Source organism: Parasteatoda tepidariorum, chromosome 6 (genome assembly GCF_043381705.1).
Source record: "Parasteatoda tepidariorum isolate YZ-2023 chromosome 6, CAS_Ptep_4.0, whole genome shotgun sequence".
NCBI classification, from domain to species: domain Eukaryota; kingdom Metazoa; phylum Arthropoda; class Arachnida; order Araneae; family Theridiidae; genus Parasteatoda; species Parasteatoda tepidariorum.
Window position 1 is genome coordinate 53,793,767 of NC_092209.1, and position 19,665 is coordinate 53,813,431.

General features: G+C 30.1%; 1 non-coding gene across 1 annotated transcript; it reads right to left on the bottom strand.

Annotated features, from left to right (window-relative positions):
* Positions 1-16,702: 16,702 nt before the first annotated feature.
* TRNAW-CCA (transfer RNA tryptophan (anticodon CCA)) lies at positions 16,703-16,774 on the bottom strand. Its single transcript has one exon. It is a non-coding gene; the product is annotated as a tRNA-Trp (tRNA).
* Positions 16,775-19,665: the final 2,891 nt, after the last annotated feature.

A 19,665-nucleotide genomic window follows, 5' to 3' on the forward strand; every position in this document is an offset into this window, starting at 1 on the left:
TCTACGCATTTTTCGCTAGTTGTTTTTGTTGGTAAAATTAAGTAACGTTACGTTTACGTTTATTAAGCAAAAATTGGGTCCCTAGGCCGCGCACAGGCCTCTAACCCATACATCATGAAGTAACAACATTGTATAAAAACATTTTGGATTTTGCAACATTCTGGTAGCAAGACAGAAAAATAACATAAATATTAAAAATGAAATTACATACATTGTTTGAAATTATGAATGTGATTATTTATTTACATGGTGATAAATTCTATTGGAGGATATTTCTATTAATTTATACTGTACATTTTATTATTTTAGGTTTTTTAAAGTTCTATTGAGTTCAGAGTTTATATTTTTGATTTTTATTCTCGGTTGATCAGGATGCACTGCAGGATGTCACACAATTGATGAGGTGCAGGATGAATTGTGAGGATTGATGATTTTTACAGTGATCGATGATTTATGCACTATGATGATTCTGATGATCTGATTTTATTTTGAAAGGATGGATGATTCAGAAGCTATTTTGACAAAGTGTTGTCAACTGGGGTAGAACCTGGAATCTTTGAAGTTGTAGGCGGGTACTCTGTCCATTCGGCTATGATTGTTTGCTTCTATTTTAGTTGATAGTGATGAAAAGAGGCATCTGATGAGTAGAAGGCTGCTATTGGTCTGAGGTGGGAGTCTTTATTATAATTTTCAAAGGAGAATATCTGGTTGAAGTTGGCTGTTTTGCATTCTTCGGCTTTTCTGTAGAAGTTTGCGTTTAATTTATTGATGTATTCGGATAGAGGAGGAATTTTGAGATCAATATGAATATTTTTATTTCTAATGAACCAATTTCTGAGGATTTTATTTTGGCATTGATTTAATTTTTTCATGAGGTGATCCAGAATTGTGGCCCAGGCAGGAGAGGCATATGTTAGAATTGGTCTGATCATACTGGTATATAGAAGTTTGCGATTTTGTAAAGAAACATTTGGATTATAAATCAGTGGTTGGATAATATTTGTTGCTGCTATTGCTTTCTCTGTGATGTGTTTGATGTGGTCAAAATTAAGTAACAAGTAAATTGTTTTGATAATACTATAGTAGTTTTTTAAATTTTGCCGGTACTTGAAAAAAAAAGTCATTTTAGTTTATTTTGAAATTATTATTATAAAACAACAGATAATTAATTTTGAATCAAATTTTCGAAGCCAAAAATATAATATTATAGATAATAAAAACTATTTGATATTTTTTTTCATTTTAAAAATAAAATACCATGAAAAAATCAAATGGGTTGACCGGTATGCTGTTGTATTTGCTAGCTGAATTTCAAAGCTTCCACACAATTTCAAAACTCCTGCTCATCAAGAAGTGAGAGAATGAATGAACGTAAAAGTAGGATTTAATAATAGTTCTGAATCTATTAAATCACGAAAAAAATATTCCTTATGAGTACTAAGAATGCTTCTGATAATTTTCTTGAGCATTTTTCTTATGCACAATATTTCAGTATTCTTGTTTATCAGGAAGGGGGGAAATTAAAAAACGTAAAAATTTGATTTAATAATATCTCCGAGTCTTTAGAACTTCAAAAAAAAATTTCTGACGAGTCATAAGAATGGTTCTAATTATTTTCTTATGCACCATAGTTCGAAACACTTGTTCATCAGAAAGTGAGAGAATGAATGAACCTAAAAGTTGGATTTAATAGTAGTTCTGAATCTTTTAAATCACGAAAAAAAATATATTCCTTATGAGTACTAAGAATGCTTCTGATAATTTTCTTGAGCATTTTTCTTATGTACAATATTTCAATATTCTTGTTCATCAGGAATGGAGAAAATAAATAAACGTAAAAATTCAATTTAATAATATCTCTGAATATGCAGAATCTGAAAAAAAAAATATTTCTGATGGATTATAAGAATGCTTCTTATAATTTTCTTGTGAATTTTTCTTATGTACAATATTCCAGTACTCTTGTTTATCAGGAAGTGTGAGAAAAGTTGAATTTAATAACAGTTCTAAATCTAATGGACCACAAAATTTTTTTTTCTGTTGAATGAGTTGTAAAAACATTTCTGATAAAATGTGTTTTCTGATTCAATGACCATTGCAAGTTTCGTGAATAAATTTTAATTCCCGTTCTTTTAAAATAATTTATTCACTATGTTATATACAAATGAAAGAATTTCCCTGATCTTCCAAATATGAAATATTTTTACCATCCGTAATAATAAAATGAAATAATTCAATTATCTCTTTTCTTGACTTTAATATGAAAAGAAATGTGTACAGTGCTGGAAATCTAACGCTTTAATAATTTTCGCCCTAATAACTGTATTTTCATGCACTAAAACGGAGAATTTATGGCTTGAAGACCTAACCTTAAATATGCATATTAATTTGTGTAGATGATATTTTAAGCTATGAAATCAGACATAAAGCGTATTTTCTCCTGTTTTTCGGCAGATTTAGATTTTTGACCTTTAAAATATGGGAGTTGCTACAATCTGAATAATATGGTTCTAATAATTTAGGTAGGAGACAAATTGAAGGTTAGGGTTCTATATTGTTCGTTTTAATTCTAACGTATTTCACTATAGCTCCGGAGCTATAGTGAGATACGAATGAATAAGTTTTTTTAATACAATAAATAATATTAAAAAAATTACATGGTTTATAATTGTGAGCTATAAATTTTATAATTCATTTAGTTCCGTTAAAGGAATTTTAAAACTTGTAGCTCACAATTATCAAACTTGTCACAATTATATAAACGATGTTAATTTTTATTATTATTATTTATTACCATTTTATTTTCAAAGCGTCAAAAGGTGGGTACGTAAGGAATATATATTTTTTTACAGCAATCTAATTTGTGTCATTTTAAATGAGAAAATCTAAATTTTGAAGGGGATCCATCAAATAATTTATGTGAAACAAAAATTTAGAATAAGACTTTTTTGAAAAAGCGAAATACGCAAAAAATATAATCCACATAAACAGGCACGAACTTTTAATTACCTCCTGCCTAAACCATATTTTCTACACTGCGGAGTATAACCCATATTTTGAGGCACAAAAACACAAATCCGTTGAAAAAAGGCAAGTTTATTCAGAGAAAGTACGTCTTTGTGTCTGATTTCGTAACTTAAAATATAATCTGCAAAAAGTAATTTTCATATTTAAGATTAGGCCCTCGAACTATTAAAATTGAATCTTAGTATTTAAAATACAATCATGAGTTATTAAAAGTATTAATTTTTTTCGTACTATACGATTATATAGAATTAGTTCCGAAAAGTCCTTACTCTGGGTTCAGCTTGACAGAGATTTTAAAATCGATAAGATTTTTGCTTGTATATAATATTTACATACATTATCTTTTACCAAAATAATAATAATACTAGCACAAGCGGCAGATTGCAATAAAATTGTTTCTAGACCAGACGAAATTTTTGCTCATTACAAGACCTGAATTATCAAAAAAAAAAAATTTAATAGTAGAGTAATATCAAATACAGGGCTGCCAACTCCTACACTTTTTGAAAAATATTTCATCGAGCAGTTGACAATGACAAGTTACAGCTTACAGAATTTTCGGTAATTTTGCTAACATTTTAACACGTTGAATGCCACGCTAATTTTAAATGGCTTGCCCATCTGGCCAAACGGTAAATAACTACTAACTAAATTTGCAAATATTGGACAGATTTTGCTAGTTTTTTGAAAGGTTTAGCATGACTAATCTGATGCTGGATATTGGGATTATCTCAGTGTTTAGTGCGAAGAGCCATTGACCTATCTGTTCTGTTCTGTTTAGTTTAGCTGGGCTCTGAGGCCAATAATGGCTCTTTTCCCATTCATCTTGTAATGAGAACTTAAGCAAAAACAATAGACAGATTACATTAAATGCAACAATTAAATAGCACATGCTAAGATAGAGAAAAAAGAATGGCACTTTGCCATGGTAATAAGAAACAAATAATTGATTGTATAAAAAAATACAATAGATATATTTACAAGTAGGGGAACAATATTTACAAGAATAGCTATTTACAAAATATAGGAAAAGTTAGGAAAATTCAAGATGAGAAACGACAAGATCATAAAAATATTTCATTAACAAAAAAAAAATGTACCTCTGTTAAAGTAGAGACCAGACCGTCCTGGTCATTACCACTCGTGTCTGGTTGCTTTCTAAAAAATTTCTCGGATTTCTGACAAACCTGATAAAAGTGGTGAATTATATAAGCCTACGAATTGTTTAGAAATAGTGGTGGATAAAAATCTACTAAATTGAATTTATTAAACCAAGAATCACAATTAAAAAACTATCATTTGAAAATATTTATTTGCTGTCCGGAGCAAGTTGGCATCTCTGGGTATATAAACAAAACTACTTTTATATTACATCAATTTCTTCAAACCATTTTAGTAACGATAATAATATTTAAAAAAATTCAAAATCTACTCGAATTAAGTGTTTCTCAATAATCTTGGCATCGCCGGTCACCGATAACCTCCATGGCATTCAACGTGTTAAAGGCCTCACCACGTTGGGGGTTGGAATAAAGTGAGTTTGTATATAAGATTTCGAATCATTTACAAGTAGTAATGGGGTGAAAAATAACTTTAATTAAACTTATAAAAGAAGAAGAATCTATTAAAGCATAAACTTAGCTACCACTAGAATACATTTTCACAAAAAGCTTTGAAAAATGGCAGCACTGGATATAAATAAGCTTTTAAATTCCATTCAATGCTAAAATATCAATTGTAATTGTTTATATATTAATTTAATTCATATTTTAATCACAACCTATGATTGCATCGAATTTAATACCAATTAATGCTTAAATATCAATTGTGCTTTTTATATTCACGCATATTTCTGATTATTGCATAAATCATGACTTATATTAAATATCAAATCATGTTTAATTTATCAAGCAAATATGCTTGATCTTCTGTAATGCTACCCAAATGCTGCATAATTCAAAATGTTTTTTAATTCAACTTGTAAATACTTCATGATGAATGGGTTAGGGGCCGCTGGGCGGCCCAGGCACCCAGTTTTAGTTAAATAAAGAGAAAGAGAAAGGATATAAATAAGCTTTTAGCCCTGAATAAAACAGAATGACCATCAACCTGCATCCAAAACTAAAGCCACGCATGGTTTAAAGCAGTGTTTCCCAAAGTGTGGTACGCGTACCCCTAGGAGTACGGGAACAGTCTAGGGGAGGTACGCGTTCTTATGCGAAATGTCTTGCAACGAAAATTTCAAAAATTTTTATTTAAAAACAAAGTTAGCAATGAAAATTTACGATTAAGTATTTTTTATTGGCTATTTTTTGCAGAGTTAACAGTTAATAATTAGTGGTGTCAACAACCAGTTATAATTTTTAACTTATGTACAATTTTTTTATGGTAAAAAACACATTCATTTTTTTATTAGTGGTACACAGCGTTACGAAGAATACAAATGAAAAATACATACTTGTGTACAAAGGGTACACAAAAGTCATAAGTTTGGGAAACACTGGTTTAAAGCAAGCTGCTTCGTTTCATTTTTATTAATTCAAGCAAAGAGCTTGAATTCTCCTAAGAGCTACCACATAGTCTGCTGATCTACAAGAACTTATACAACGTTAAATAATACACGATGGATGGTATAGGGGCCGCTGAGCGGCCCAGGCGCCCAGCTCATAAAACAAGTGAAGTGAACTGAATACAACTGTACATTGTGGGGTACTTTAAGATAACAGTCACTTAGTTTTTATATTTTCATAGATTATGCACGGGGCATCAAAAGTTAGTTTAGTTTGTTATAAACCAAACAGTAAGTGAATAATTGCTCGTAGATTTTTGCTGTAAAATAAGTGCTTTAATCCATTTAGTTTATCACAAGAAGATTTGTAAAAATATTGTCTCTCAAAAGATGTTTTTCATAGAAATGTAGGCTTTCAACAAAAGCTATATAATACAATTAAATAACAAGTTTACGCAAGCTATAGAAATCAAACGATTCAAAGTTGAGAAAATAATGACGAGTCTTTTTTAAAAGGGTATTTTCGACGAAATCGTTATTTTGGTCCCTTCGGTGGCAACACTTTTGTGGTTTCTGTAACACTTCCAATGAAGTTCAATGACAAAAGAACGCATTTTTGTTTCGAGAGATTTTGCTTTTGTGTTTATTGTAAGGTTTCAAAGAAATTTCCTCTTGAGTTCGAAGGCAAAATGTCATATTATTTTTAAATCCTTTTTCTTTTTTTTCTTTTTAGTTGACTGTTTTAATGGATTCCTGTAATTTCTAATGTTCCTATTTTAAAATACCTCATCTGTTATTCAGAAACAAAAGCTATCTCAGGTTTCTTTGAGAAATTGGTAGAGTTTATTTTGATGAAAGTAACTATTATAAGTGAAAAATATATACATTAATTATCTGTTCTAGGAATACATATCAAAGTAGTCAAATTATGATTGTCAATTATTTTGCTGCTTGCAAATGTAAAAAAAAATTTTTTTATTAAAAAAGGTAATTAAAGTACGTGCTTTGAACAGAACAATTAAAAAAAATTAATTCCTTTAAATAAAATACTATTATTCTATTAAACCTACTAATATATGTACGTATAGCTGAAAACTAGACATAGATATAATAGTCATCGTGAAAAATTCTACAGGTCAATTATACTGATACACATACTGTTCATATTATACTGACAAATTTAGTCTTAAATACAATGCGTTACATTATGTTTTATGACGATTCATGTAGATACGTCAACAAATTGTGGGGTGATTGTCGTGAACACTGTTTTTTACAGTTGAAAGAGCGTTATTCATAATTATTTATTTATTTATTGAAAATTTTAAAAAAAAAATTAAAAAAAGTTAAACGAAAAATAAATTGCAGAAAATAACTAAAGAACTTGAACGAATGAAGCAGGCATGTGACTTTTTCAGAGGTATTTATTAATTCATGTAGATTCATGTTGATACGTCAACAAATTGTGGGGTGATTGTCGTGAACACTGTTTTTTACAGTTGAAAGAGCGTTATTCATTATTATTTATTTATTTATTGAAAATTTAAAAAAAGTTAAACGAAAAATAAATTGCAGAAAATAACTAAAGAACTTGAACGAATGAAGCAGGCATGTGACTTTTTCAGAGGTATTTATTAATTCATGTAGATTCATGCAGATACGTCAACAAATTGTGGGGTGATTGTCGTGAACACTGTTTTTTACAGTTGAAAGAGCGTTATACATTATTATTTATTTATTTATTGAAAATTCAAAAAAAAAAATTTTAAAAAAGTTAAACGAAAAATAAATTGCAGAAAATAACTAAAGAACTTGAACGAATGAAGCATGCATGTGACTTTTTCAGAGGTATTTATTAATTCATGTAGATTCATGTAGATACGTCAACAAATTGTGGGGTGATTGTCGTGAACACTGTTTTTTACAGTTGAAAGAGCGTTATTCATTATTATTTATTTATTTACTGAAAATTTAAAAAAAAAAATTTAAAAAAGTTAAACGAAAAATAAATTGCAGAAAATAACTAAAGAACTTGAACGAATGAAGCATGCATGTGACTTTTTCAGAGGTATTTATTAATTCATGTAGATTCATGTAGATACGTCAACAAATTCTGGGGTGATTGTCGTGAACACTGTTTTTTACAGTTGAAAGAGCGTTATTCATTATTATTTATTTATTTACTGAAAATTTAAAAAAAAAAATTTTAAAAAGTTAAACGAAAAATAAATTGCAGAAAATAACTAAAGAACTTGAACGAATGAAGCAGGCATGTGACTTTTTCAGAGGTATTTATTAATCAAGGAAAGCAACACAAGGTGGTCGCATCAACATGTTACATGTTACAACATGTACATTTAATGTAACAGAATTGATTTTGCTTTTACTTTAATTTTGTTGTTACTTGTTTCTAATGATACTTGGACTTCATTTGAAAAGAGAGCACCGCAAGGGTAAAAGTAAGTCTTAGCTCTGAACCCCACGGAGAGTTGGCAGCACCACTCATTCGTGAGGCCACTTCCTAAATGTAGACATAGATCTGATGGGTATGAAAATTTTCTCTAGGTCCCTGTACTTACGAAACTGCTCAGCAACCTATCACAGTATTCTTTTTTTTATTTATATATATATATATATATATATCTTAGTAGAACCAAGGACCAAACCCTGGCCATTCCAAACCGGAGTCAGATTCTCTAATCACTTGGCTACCACTGCCCTTAATTTTAACCTAAAATATCCAAGTTGCTCTTGAGTCTGTTTGCATAATTTTTTATTTCAAATTCAGTAGCGGTAAATAAAATAAAGCAAATAATTATCAGCCCTGCGTTCTAGTAAATCTAGAAGGAAATAGTTCGGATACCACTTTTTTGTTTTCTTACCCTAATTATAGCCAAGCTGAAAATGTCACTAACCTGGTTCTTTCACTTAGCTCGTCAAATATCAATTGTATTTCTGGTCAAGACAGCCGTTTATTTGCATTAAGGAATTTGAGATATTTTATAATTCAAAATATTTGCTCTAAAAAGTTATTATTTATAATAATTATACAGATTCTATTTCGGAAAAATATATAAATATATTTTAAAAGGCACAAATTTGTATATTGCAGGTTTTAAGCGCTTCATATTGCACAAAACGCGCATTTATAAACGTTTTCGTAATATATTCATTTCCTAACTTAAAAATTAGTGCGCCATTCTTTTGCAAAATACGAGTAAATCTACTTAATGACGCACTTGTTAATGCGTCAACACGTTTTATATAACGATAACCCTTTTTTCCTTTGTCAATGTGTTTCAAGCATACCGAAGCAGCGTTTATTTTATTCGTAGCTAAATAAATGACTTTAAATAGATTTAAATTTTAAACTTAACAAACAGTGCACAAAATAAAAAAAGAGCAAGTACACTCTGAATACCTTTTGCATCCTTGTATAATTGGGCGTGTTCTTTGGCGGCCAGAGTTTCCAATAGACCAGTGTTTCCCAAAGTGTGGTACGCGTATACCCAGGGGTACGGGAACAGTATAGCGGGGGTACGCGTTCTTATGCGAAATATCTTGAAACAAACGAAAATTTCGAAAGATTTTATTTAAAAACAAAGAATGAAACATGAAAATTTACGGTTGCGTATTTTTCTATTGGCTATTTTTTGCATAGTTAACAGTTAATAATTAGTGGTGTCAACAGCCAGTTGTGATTTTTAACTTTTGAGCAATTTTTTTATAGTGAAGGTAATGTAATAATATTTTGATTATTTTTTATAAAATATAAATTTATCCCTAACATAGAATATGGATCGCTGGTTAGTATCTACAAAACTTTCTACCAAAAAAGAAAAAGAAGCATGTTTTTAAAAGAATACATTCATTTTTTTATTAGTGGTACACAGCGCTACGAAAAATTTAGAAAGTGTACACAAAAGTCACAAGTTTGGGAAACACTGCAATGAACCAATATTATTAGTAGATAAGAATACTTCAAGGCAATTATATTTTTCACAATTAAGCTACTACTTTAAAACAATTTTCTAGCCTTGGTTTTCACCTTCCATATCAGGTCTGGGGAGGTTAAACATCTCTGTTTTAGTTCACTACCACTGAAAAAAAAAATTATTCGCACTCCGCTTACATATGTATGACAGCGCAGGGCTGCCAGTTTTTTACTCTCTTTTGGAAAATTTCTTTTAGAGGTAATAATTCTAGTGGCGAATTTCTTATAGTGGTAATAATTCAGTGGTAGTTTACTTTTTAGTGTTTAATTGCTTGCTTTGTAAATTTGATTTAAAGTTATTATCTGCACCAGTACATCCAAATGACTCAAAAATTTGTATGAAATCCACTTTGTTCCAGCTCTCTCGTGGCGAGCCCTTTAAAATGCTGGCAAAGTTAAAAAAAATTCTGAAAGCTTTAATTCTTAACTGTTTACCACTGTATAAAATATTTTGCGAAACGCATAGTAGGTGGAAACCCGGAACAGCTGCTTACGCTCAACATTTCAGCCTTTTGCGAAATATTTTTCTTGTAGTAGAGAATTCTATGAACTTTTATAAGAACGTAAGAGGTGGTCAATGTGTCAATCTTTTATATATTTGCTTAAATTAGGAACTTACGTAATTTCAAATGAGCAACTATACCGAGGAGCCAAAAGGAGACCCATCCTATAACTGAGGAAATCAGACATCGAAGATGGACGCGGATTCTGCGAATGTCTGCCACTGAATTTCTTGGGACAGGAACTAACATGGCAAAGAATGATACTGGGTGAAAGAGATGAGCTTAGATGGTCTAACTGGAGTAGGCTGCTTTGGACAGCAAGCGACGGAGAACGAGACTTAAACCTTAATGAGCCTTACTGGCTGGCGTAAAAAGAATCTTGATGATGATGATAATTGAATTAGGAAATTTCATAGTAGTTGGAGGTTTTGCAGTGATGTTTAAACGGATAAAAAAAAGGGATGCAAAATAAAAATGGCAATAAATGATATGTTGTTTCAAGAAAGTCTAGGTATAATTTGATACATAATCAAAATCGTAGCATAATTTCAAGTAAGGAATATTTTGTATACAAATCTAGCAATTAGAATAATAAAACTTTTCGATTCTTTACTTATTGTTTAGCCACTTTTTAACTTTTTTGTTGTTTTTGGTGCAGCAATCAGATGACTGATTACAAATATGCTGTAGTTTGTTTCTAAACGTTTAAACTCAAACAACTGTCATTAAGAACTGTGTTCGAGATTTATAGATAACGAGGTCATTGACGATTTCTGATCACATTGACACAGAAGTGTTTTTTTTTAAAAATATAAATGATAAAACATTAAGACTTGTCGATAAATAGAGTAGCGTTGTTTTGTAACAGATCTTATGTTTGTTTATAGTTGATGACATCAGTTCATTTATCTCCCGCATATAAACACATGTGTTCTTTTTTTTCTTCTTTTTTCTAATCTCCCATTGAGATAAAGATCAAGTAAATAAAACAATTTCATTCTTTAGTAGTTTTGTGCTTCAATTAACTTGATAACGGAGATATTGAGCTTAAACATACAATTTTGTGTAGTTTATATAGGCGCCAATAGACCAGAAAATGGCGCCACTTCCTTTTGGTTTGTTCACCTCGACATGTCAACGCCGCCAAAGGTCAGACAGCGAAAAGGCTAAAGTTTTACACTCACCAAAAGTTTATGGAGATCTACTACGCAGTGTACTATTTTTCGAAGAATCCTACACTCTTATATTTGAAATCGAAAAGAAAGAAATATATTGTTAATCTAAAATTATTTGCTTATGAAACCAACACATTTAAATTTAGTGTGAATATCTCAACATTTAAATGCATATGATGATTTATTTTGCATTCTGAAAACAATAAAAAACAAACCGGGAAAGTGAAAAAAAGTCACATATAAGGGGTTGCTAATTAAAATGTTCCATTGTCATTGTAGACCACAATTAAATGCCAGTATTTTATGGTTTCCGTGGTCATTTCCGCAGGTTATATATCCAACGCAAACAAAACATTATAACGTTTCTTTTCTTTTTTTTTTTTCTTTTTAAATAAATAAATAAATAAATAATAAATAAATAAAGTGCAATTTGAGTCAAAATTGCTTAGTTATTTACTTATTTATTGTTGTATAATATAGGCAATTCAAATATATGGGAAGCAAAATTATCGTATTTTAGCAAAGTAAGTTGAATATGGAACACATGCGTTACGATTTTCTACTTTTTTAAAATAACAAATTTATTAATAAGGACATTTTATTATAAAAAGGACTACCCACAAAAAGTGCAAGCAAATTTTGAATTTGTACTTATTTCTTGCCTTTAAATAAGAGCCTGATTCTGAGTTATAATATAAATCATAACAAAATCATCAACATTAAAAGAAAATTATCTAAAAATTTATTTATTTTTCAAAATAGTTGTGAAATTTTGGTATTTGTGTATTTTATATCAATATTAAGAGTTTCTGTGTGTGTCTCTCTTCAAACTCCAAAACCGTTTAAACCAGTATTCTGAAATTTTTACTGTTTTTCCAAGGAGCAATTATTGGACCCGACACTAAAAATCGTTTAAATTATTTAGCTATTTCGTTCTGGAAGGACGTGTAAAAACAGAATATTTCTGATAAATTTAGCACTAAGCAAAGTTGCAAATGAAACTACAGAAAACTACAGTCTATTTTTTTTTCAAAATAAAGAAATATTTAAAAGATAACATTCAGTGATGCTAGCTTAGAGAGCTCCTTTGAATCGAAAATGTCTTTTACTGGGAATTTATTGCGCGTTCATTAATAATTACACTGGAGAGAAAAAAATTCTGTTTTGTTTCTATTGCACGAGATTTTTGTTTTTATTGCACGAACATTAGATATTTTCGCTACGCTGGTATCTATCTACAATTGGTTTCTCTCTTAAAGCTGCAGTTTTTATGCAATTTAATAATATATTCTTAATCAGGATTTTTTTAAAAATTAATTCGAGTGAATACTTTGTCTCCTCACTTCTTTTCTACAAAAGGAGTGGTGGAAAGAGGCGATAAGTAAAAGTCATATGATAGGCTGTCAATTACTACTCTTCTTGCAAAATGCTTTACGGACTAGAAATCAATTAAAAACTAAGAATTTCAGAATTTTTGGTAATTTTGCCAACATTTTTAAAAACCTCACTAAGAGGGAACAGGAGCAGCTTTAAAGTAGGTTTCGTATAAACATTTAAATCATTTACATGCTGGATTGCCAACTACTACTATTTTTGCAAAATATTTTATTGGGTAGTAGACAATTAAAAGCTAAACCTTACAGAAATTTTGAAAATTTTGCTAACATTTTAAAAGCTTCTCCACGAGAGCATTGGAGCAAAGTGGCTTTTTATATAAGCTTTCGAATCATGTAAGAAAAACTGTAAAAAATAACTTTAAATCAAGTTTATAAAAGAGAGAATAATGCATTAAAGCATAAACTTAGCTACCACTAGAAGAAATTTTTCCAAAAAAGCGTGGAAAGTTGGCAGGGAGCGTGGAAAATTACCCCTCATAGCCACCACACTGTCTGCTGACCACAAAGAGCTGACACAATGCTAAAGAATTCACGATGGATGGGATCTTAGAGGATGGGATAGGGGTCGTTTCGCAGCCCAGGTGCCCAGCTTCCATAACAAGTTCAGTTCAGCTCAGTGGAAAATAACGTTAAATTAAGTTTACAAGACAAAGAATAATGTATAGCATTAACTTTGCTACCACTAGAAGAAAAATTTCCTCAAAAGGGGAGAGTGCTGGCAGTCCTGCATTTTTCTGTCTTAAACCTCTCCCAGCAGCAGATAAATATTTTCGAGTAATAGTCTTTTAATGTATGATTCTTGGTTTAGTAAATTCGATTTTCATTCACCACTATTGTTTATGTGATATACAAAAGCCTTATGGTTAAGCAGCGTTGAGCCTTTTAGAATGTAGGAAAAATTTCTCGAAAATCTGTACATTTTAGTTTGCAGTTCTCTACTTTTTTTCTTCCAAATGTTTATTTAATTCGGTTCAGTTGTCATCTCTAGGAAGATTCAAAAAAAAGTTTCTACTGCCGTTTTTTTTTCTTTTCCGGATATGAAAACATCAAATCCTATTTAATAATCGAAAAAAAAAACAGAAGTTGAAAAGCGATTTATATGAAATCACCAAATTTCATCTGGCAATCAAACAGGTTTTCATGTTTTTAGTTCCGCTTTCCTCACTAGTGATTCTTTAGATTTCGATACCGTTTCTATTTTTCGTAGCTTAGATATTAATTTGCAACCCTTGATATATATATACTTCTTGTCTCCATTTTCGAACATTTTTACATTATGGAAGTTGAGCCTCCCAATGAAGTGACCCGGCTGTGATCCCAGCGTTGGCTGGTGGATTCGAATTCTGCTCCAGGCTCGCACCGACCACAGTTCCGACATAAAAAATATCCTCAGTGGTAGACGGATCATAGGTTAAAAATCCCCTTTAGGTCTGACTAACCGTGAGAGATTTTTGTGGTTTTTCTCTTCATGTAGCGCAAATGCGGATTAGTTCTTAATCCAGGAGTTCCCTCGTCTTCTGGGTTAGGATGGAAATTATAAGTCTACGGAGTTTTTAGTTGTAAACTCAAAGTTGGGTCGGCTGTTTAACGCTTGTTATAAAATAAAATATATTATGGGAGATAATTACCGAACACCCAGAAGACAAGGGTACTATTGTATATCATTCATAATGTACATGCACATCATTCTTAGGAAATACTAAAGTGAATATCTCGAACCTCAATTTTTGTCGCACCGTGATCATCATAAATTGCTTTAGTATTTTTAACAAGGATCGCAAGGAAGTACAATAATCCATCATTTATAAGACATAAAACCTTATACCAATATATGGCTGCTTTTCAAGTATTGTATTTTCCAAAAGTATTTGCTTTTCGTGTTTGCTCGTTGTGTAGCAGCTGTGGCAATCGCATTTCGGAATAAAATTTCAGACGTCTGTACGTGCTCTAGAATTCGAATCTTGTTTACCATGTATATAACTATCTAAGTTAGCTTCATAAATCGTACAATGTTTTCTGCCAATATTTGTAAAGTTTGTTTCATTGAATACGAGATTTATTCTGATTTGAGTTCTGGTTCAACAAAACAGTCTGAGATTCCTTTTCTGGTTTCCCTTTCTTTCTCTTTCAGATCATTTATTTCACGAAACTTTTATACTAAAATGCTGAACCTATAATAATAAAACGAAATCATCTGAGAAATGTTTCTGCTAGGATTCAGGTGTTTGGGATTTCGAATTTTAGAACAATTTTAGCTCTCGAACTTGATAAACGTTTGAAAACTTTTAAGTAATAAGTTTTGAGGAGAAATTTGAAAAATGAATTTTACTCCAAGATCTAATATTACGCATTGTTAGAAATTAAATTGTACACGACCGTTTCTAGAATTCAATGTTTCCGTACATAAAAATTATAATCAAAAATAATTTTATAACAGGCGTTGTACAACCGAACCAATTCTGAGTTTACGACTATCAATCTTCAACTCCCTAACTCAACCCAGATGACAAGGAAACTCCTGGATCATGTATTGGGATAAACTAGCCTTCGTAGAGGACGTTTTTGATAGAACTAACAAGGGTTCATAAGAATCTATAAAAAAATAATAAAAATGGTAATTAACACATTGAATGCCATGGGGGTCACCGGTGACCGGCACTGAGTTTGTTCGTAGCGCAGCGGGGGTCACCGGTGCAAGATTATTAGAAACACATAATTCGAGTAAATTTTAAATGTTTTTAAATTATTATCGTTACTAAAATGGTTTGAAGAAATTAATACAATATAGAACACGCAATTTTGCAAAAATAATTTTATTTATATGCGCAGAGATGCCACCTTGCTCCGGACAGCGAATAAATATTTTCAAGTAGTAGTTTAATAATTGTTATTATTGGTTTAATAAATTCAATTTAGTCGATTTTTATCCACCACTACTTCTACATAATTCGTAGGCTTATATAATGTCATGCTAAAACTTTTAAATACTAGCAAAATATATCTAATATTTGCAAATTAAGTTTGTAGTTATTTACCGTGTGGTTATTTATAGTCTTCATTGAACAGCAATTTTGGGTTTACAACTACTAATGTTCAACTCAGTAACCTTGTAATTTTGAATCCAATCCAGAAGACAAGGGAATACCTGGATCAAGTATTGGGAAAAAATTGCCACCGTGGAGGATTTTTTGATGGTACTAATTCGCATTTACGTTACATGGAGAGGAAATCCACTAAAACCTCTCACGGTTAGTCCGACGACAAGGGGAATGATAAATTTCGATGGATATTCAGATGGGACATCAGACTGCTTAAGGATTAAAAAAAATGATGAGTTTCACACAGGGCTTGAAAGCCTATATATACCAAGACGAAAAAGAGCGAAAACTGATACGAAAGGCATGTCATTCTAGCATTTGTTTCGAGAAACATTAAATTTCGGAAACTAACGAGAATTTTTTTACAGTTATAGCACATAAATTAAACTGCTTCTCTCCTAAAAAAAGTCTGATATTGTCGAATAGTTTGAAGAAGAGAATAGATTTACTCCTCGTGGAAACAAGTTAAAACTGAAATGGTTTTACTACCAGCTTTTACTCGTTCCCGTCTCGCTTTCACCCATGGTTTCACAGGTAAGAGCATTTGAATATAGGTAATAATTTTTTTAAGTTACATTGTAGATTAATAAAACTTATTTTCAGTGAAATAGTAGGAAAAAATTTTTTTTTTTTGGTGAATAAAAGATAAAAAGCAAATAATGGTAATAATAAATGTAAAAAAGTAATAAATCGATTAAAAAGAAAACAGTTTGTTCAAACAATTCATTTCTAGCAATCAAATGATCATAAAAAAGTTTCAAGAAACATTTTTTAAAAAAATATCTTATTAGGGCTCACAACAAAGTCTTGAAATATTTTTGATTAGTTGTTAACTCTTTAGGTTTGGACTTTTTTTTCTTTTGAGAAGTTCTTCTATTCAACATCTTTACCAAGGAGAAGAACATATATTTTTTTTAAAGTGCAGCTTAATTTTTTAGCTTATTTTTGAAAATTAAAACACACTACAAAGTTCAAAACAAAATGAAATTCTATCAGATATGACCCGGACGTGATTTGAACACGCAACCTTCTGATCTGGAGTCAGACGCGCTACCGTTGCGCCACCGAGTCTTACATTCCAGTTATTTTTTAAAAAATTTAAAGCAAATAGATAAATGCTTTAACAAAATTTTATAAAACAGATAAAAAAAAGGAATAATTAGTGTAATTTAATGCATTTCTACTTCAAGCTTTTAAATTCTTATGCAACTATGGGATTGGATTTTATTTTATATTAATTACAGGGAAAAAAATCGAAAGAACTTCTTTCTATAATTAATTTGAAAAAAAAAATCCTGAAAACATACAAATGACAAATGTTATAGAATTTAACATTATTCTATCGCAAATGTTTCAGTCGGTCATAAAAAAAAAATTTGTGAAATCAACAGATAAAAATATTTTTCCAGTCAAAGCATATCTATGATAAGACATTTAACTTGTATCGCCATCTATTTTCATTTCAGCAAGTTAAAAACTCCTCACAAAGCAAGTAATTACAATCATTCCCATGAAAACTAATTTAAATTAAATGTTTTATATTGATATTTAAAAACTAAATTGTCAGAAAAATCGTAATAAGTTTTACAAAAGAACCTGTCCAAAAAATTACTAAAATTAAGTTCTTCTTTTCTTTCTTTTTTTTCTTTTCACTTTACTGTGAACATTTTTACCCCAGTTTTCAGAATAGTCTATTTTAAATAACAGTAAATTTTACGACTATGAGAATAAAGAATATTTGCGAGTTTTATTTTTTAATTTTTTCATGTAATTTTAGTTTTTATCACTATTTTTTCTTCATTATATATTTTTCTTAAAGTGATATTCTACGAAAATATTGCACGATAAATTTTGGATCACGACTGCAAGATATTCAATACTTTGGTAATATGTGAAAGAAGGAAAAAAATTCGGTGAAACTTTTTATGTTTTCAATGAGTAGAATGAATACAGGACACAATCACTGACACTTTCCCAGGTGAAAATATTACAATTTACCAGCACTTTCAAATTTTTCTTCTTCTCGCTTTTGTTTCCAAATAAAATCTTTAATTTAAGACCTCAAACAGGGTTCCGGCGCCCCTGGAAAAAATAAGTTACTGGTATTAGATTTATTATAACGATCTTGTAATTTCATAATGTTATATTCCACTTTCGAATTAAATTATAATAATTGCGGAACTTAATAAATTGAGGGTGATTTCTTTTCGACTAGGTCAACCTTGATCTATCAAAAGGTGCCAGCTCATGATAGTAACATCATATGTTATATACAACTGATTTGGTATTTAATATTTGTACTGGTAGTTACGCCATATTACTCCCCTTTCAGAATTTTATCTATGGTATAATTCGAGGAATGGATACCACTAGTTTATTTATGCTGTTTTTTATTTATTTATTTTTATTAATTTGCTCGTTATGTATTTTTTCTTCCTTTTTTTTATATTTTTAAATATAGCAATTCGCACTTTTTTTTTCTTCTTCAATATTTGTTTATTGACCGGGGAACTTTATTTACTTCACAGGATTTTTTTTTCTTTGAGCGGTATATTTATAAGCTAATCAACTGTTTAATGTGGACCATTCAACAATTTTGGAAAGTTGATATCACGTCCACGGGTCACCATTTATTTATATATATATATGTCATGTTACGTCTTTATATGCTTTAAGCTTACCAGTTAATATAGAATGACTCGTATGAGAATTTCTATATTACATCCCACCTCTCCAAAAAAATTTTATTTAATTATTAAATTTTGAAAACTTATGGTTAATTACTTGCAACCCCTTCCACACACTAATTGATCAAATAAAAAGCTTCAAGCAAAACAAAAATAACAAATGTAAAGTAAAAGCTGTGTACAAGACAACATGCATATCTATTATGTATACATTATGTAATTATTGCATCAAATTATCTTCTATAGGTAATGTATCAAAATTTATGCACACATAAACATATAGCAAAAACATAAACAAAAAGATTTAGAGTCTCTAATCTTATTAAATATTTTTTTCTACGAAAAATTCTGTTTAATAACACCACAAAATGCTGTAAGTGAAGATTCTTTTTGTTTTTTAAGTTAATATACAGAAAACAAATTAGAANATATAAAGAAAACAAATTAGAAATAATAAACTTAAAAACACATACACAGAATTTCATTATTCACATATATTTTAAAAGTGAATGAAAGAAATAAGAAAAGGACACAAATGTGTCGTTTCTCTAGAATTTAATATTCTAGTATCGTTAAGGGCTTGTTACTGGATACAAAACTGTAGTCCCCAAAAGACGGAGAACAATCTTGTATCTCAGCAATATTGATACGGAAGATCCTATCTCAAACTATACAACAATGAAAAATATTATTTGTTTTTGGTTAGATCATGTGAGAAATTTCGTTTCCTATTTATTTTGAAAATTCGGGTAAACACTCCCTCTGTAGAAATTTTGAGGGGTCTGATCTTCCCTCAAGAAAGGGGTCACATGTTCAAACGAACCATGTACCTAATAATTTCATATCAAATTTGTATACTGCAAAACAAATCATATATTTGTTTTTCACTTTAATATTTACATTTTCTATTTAATAAATTTAATTCATGATTAAGCTTTAATTTCTTTGGTTCGTAATATTTTCTTAGTTTAGAAACATGTACAATTTCTGTTTTTTCTTTAGTAAGACTATTCTTCTTATTTATTTCGTAATTTACATCAGACATCTTTTGAATGATGCTATAAGGATCACTTAAAGTTGGAGAGAGTTTTCTAGTGTTAGGATATTTAAACTCTTCATACATGACTGTGTCACCTGGTGAAAAGTTTATATCTATAAATCTGGAATCGTAATAAACTTTATTTTTCTCGTGGTATCTTTTTGTGTTTTCGATAGCTATTTTCCTAGCTTCTCCAAGTGGAGGATCAATATCCTCTTTTAAAGGATTTTCATATG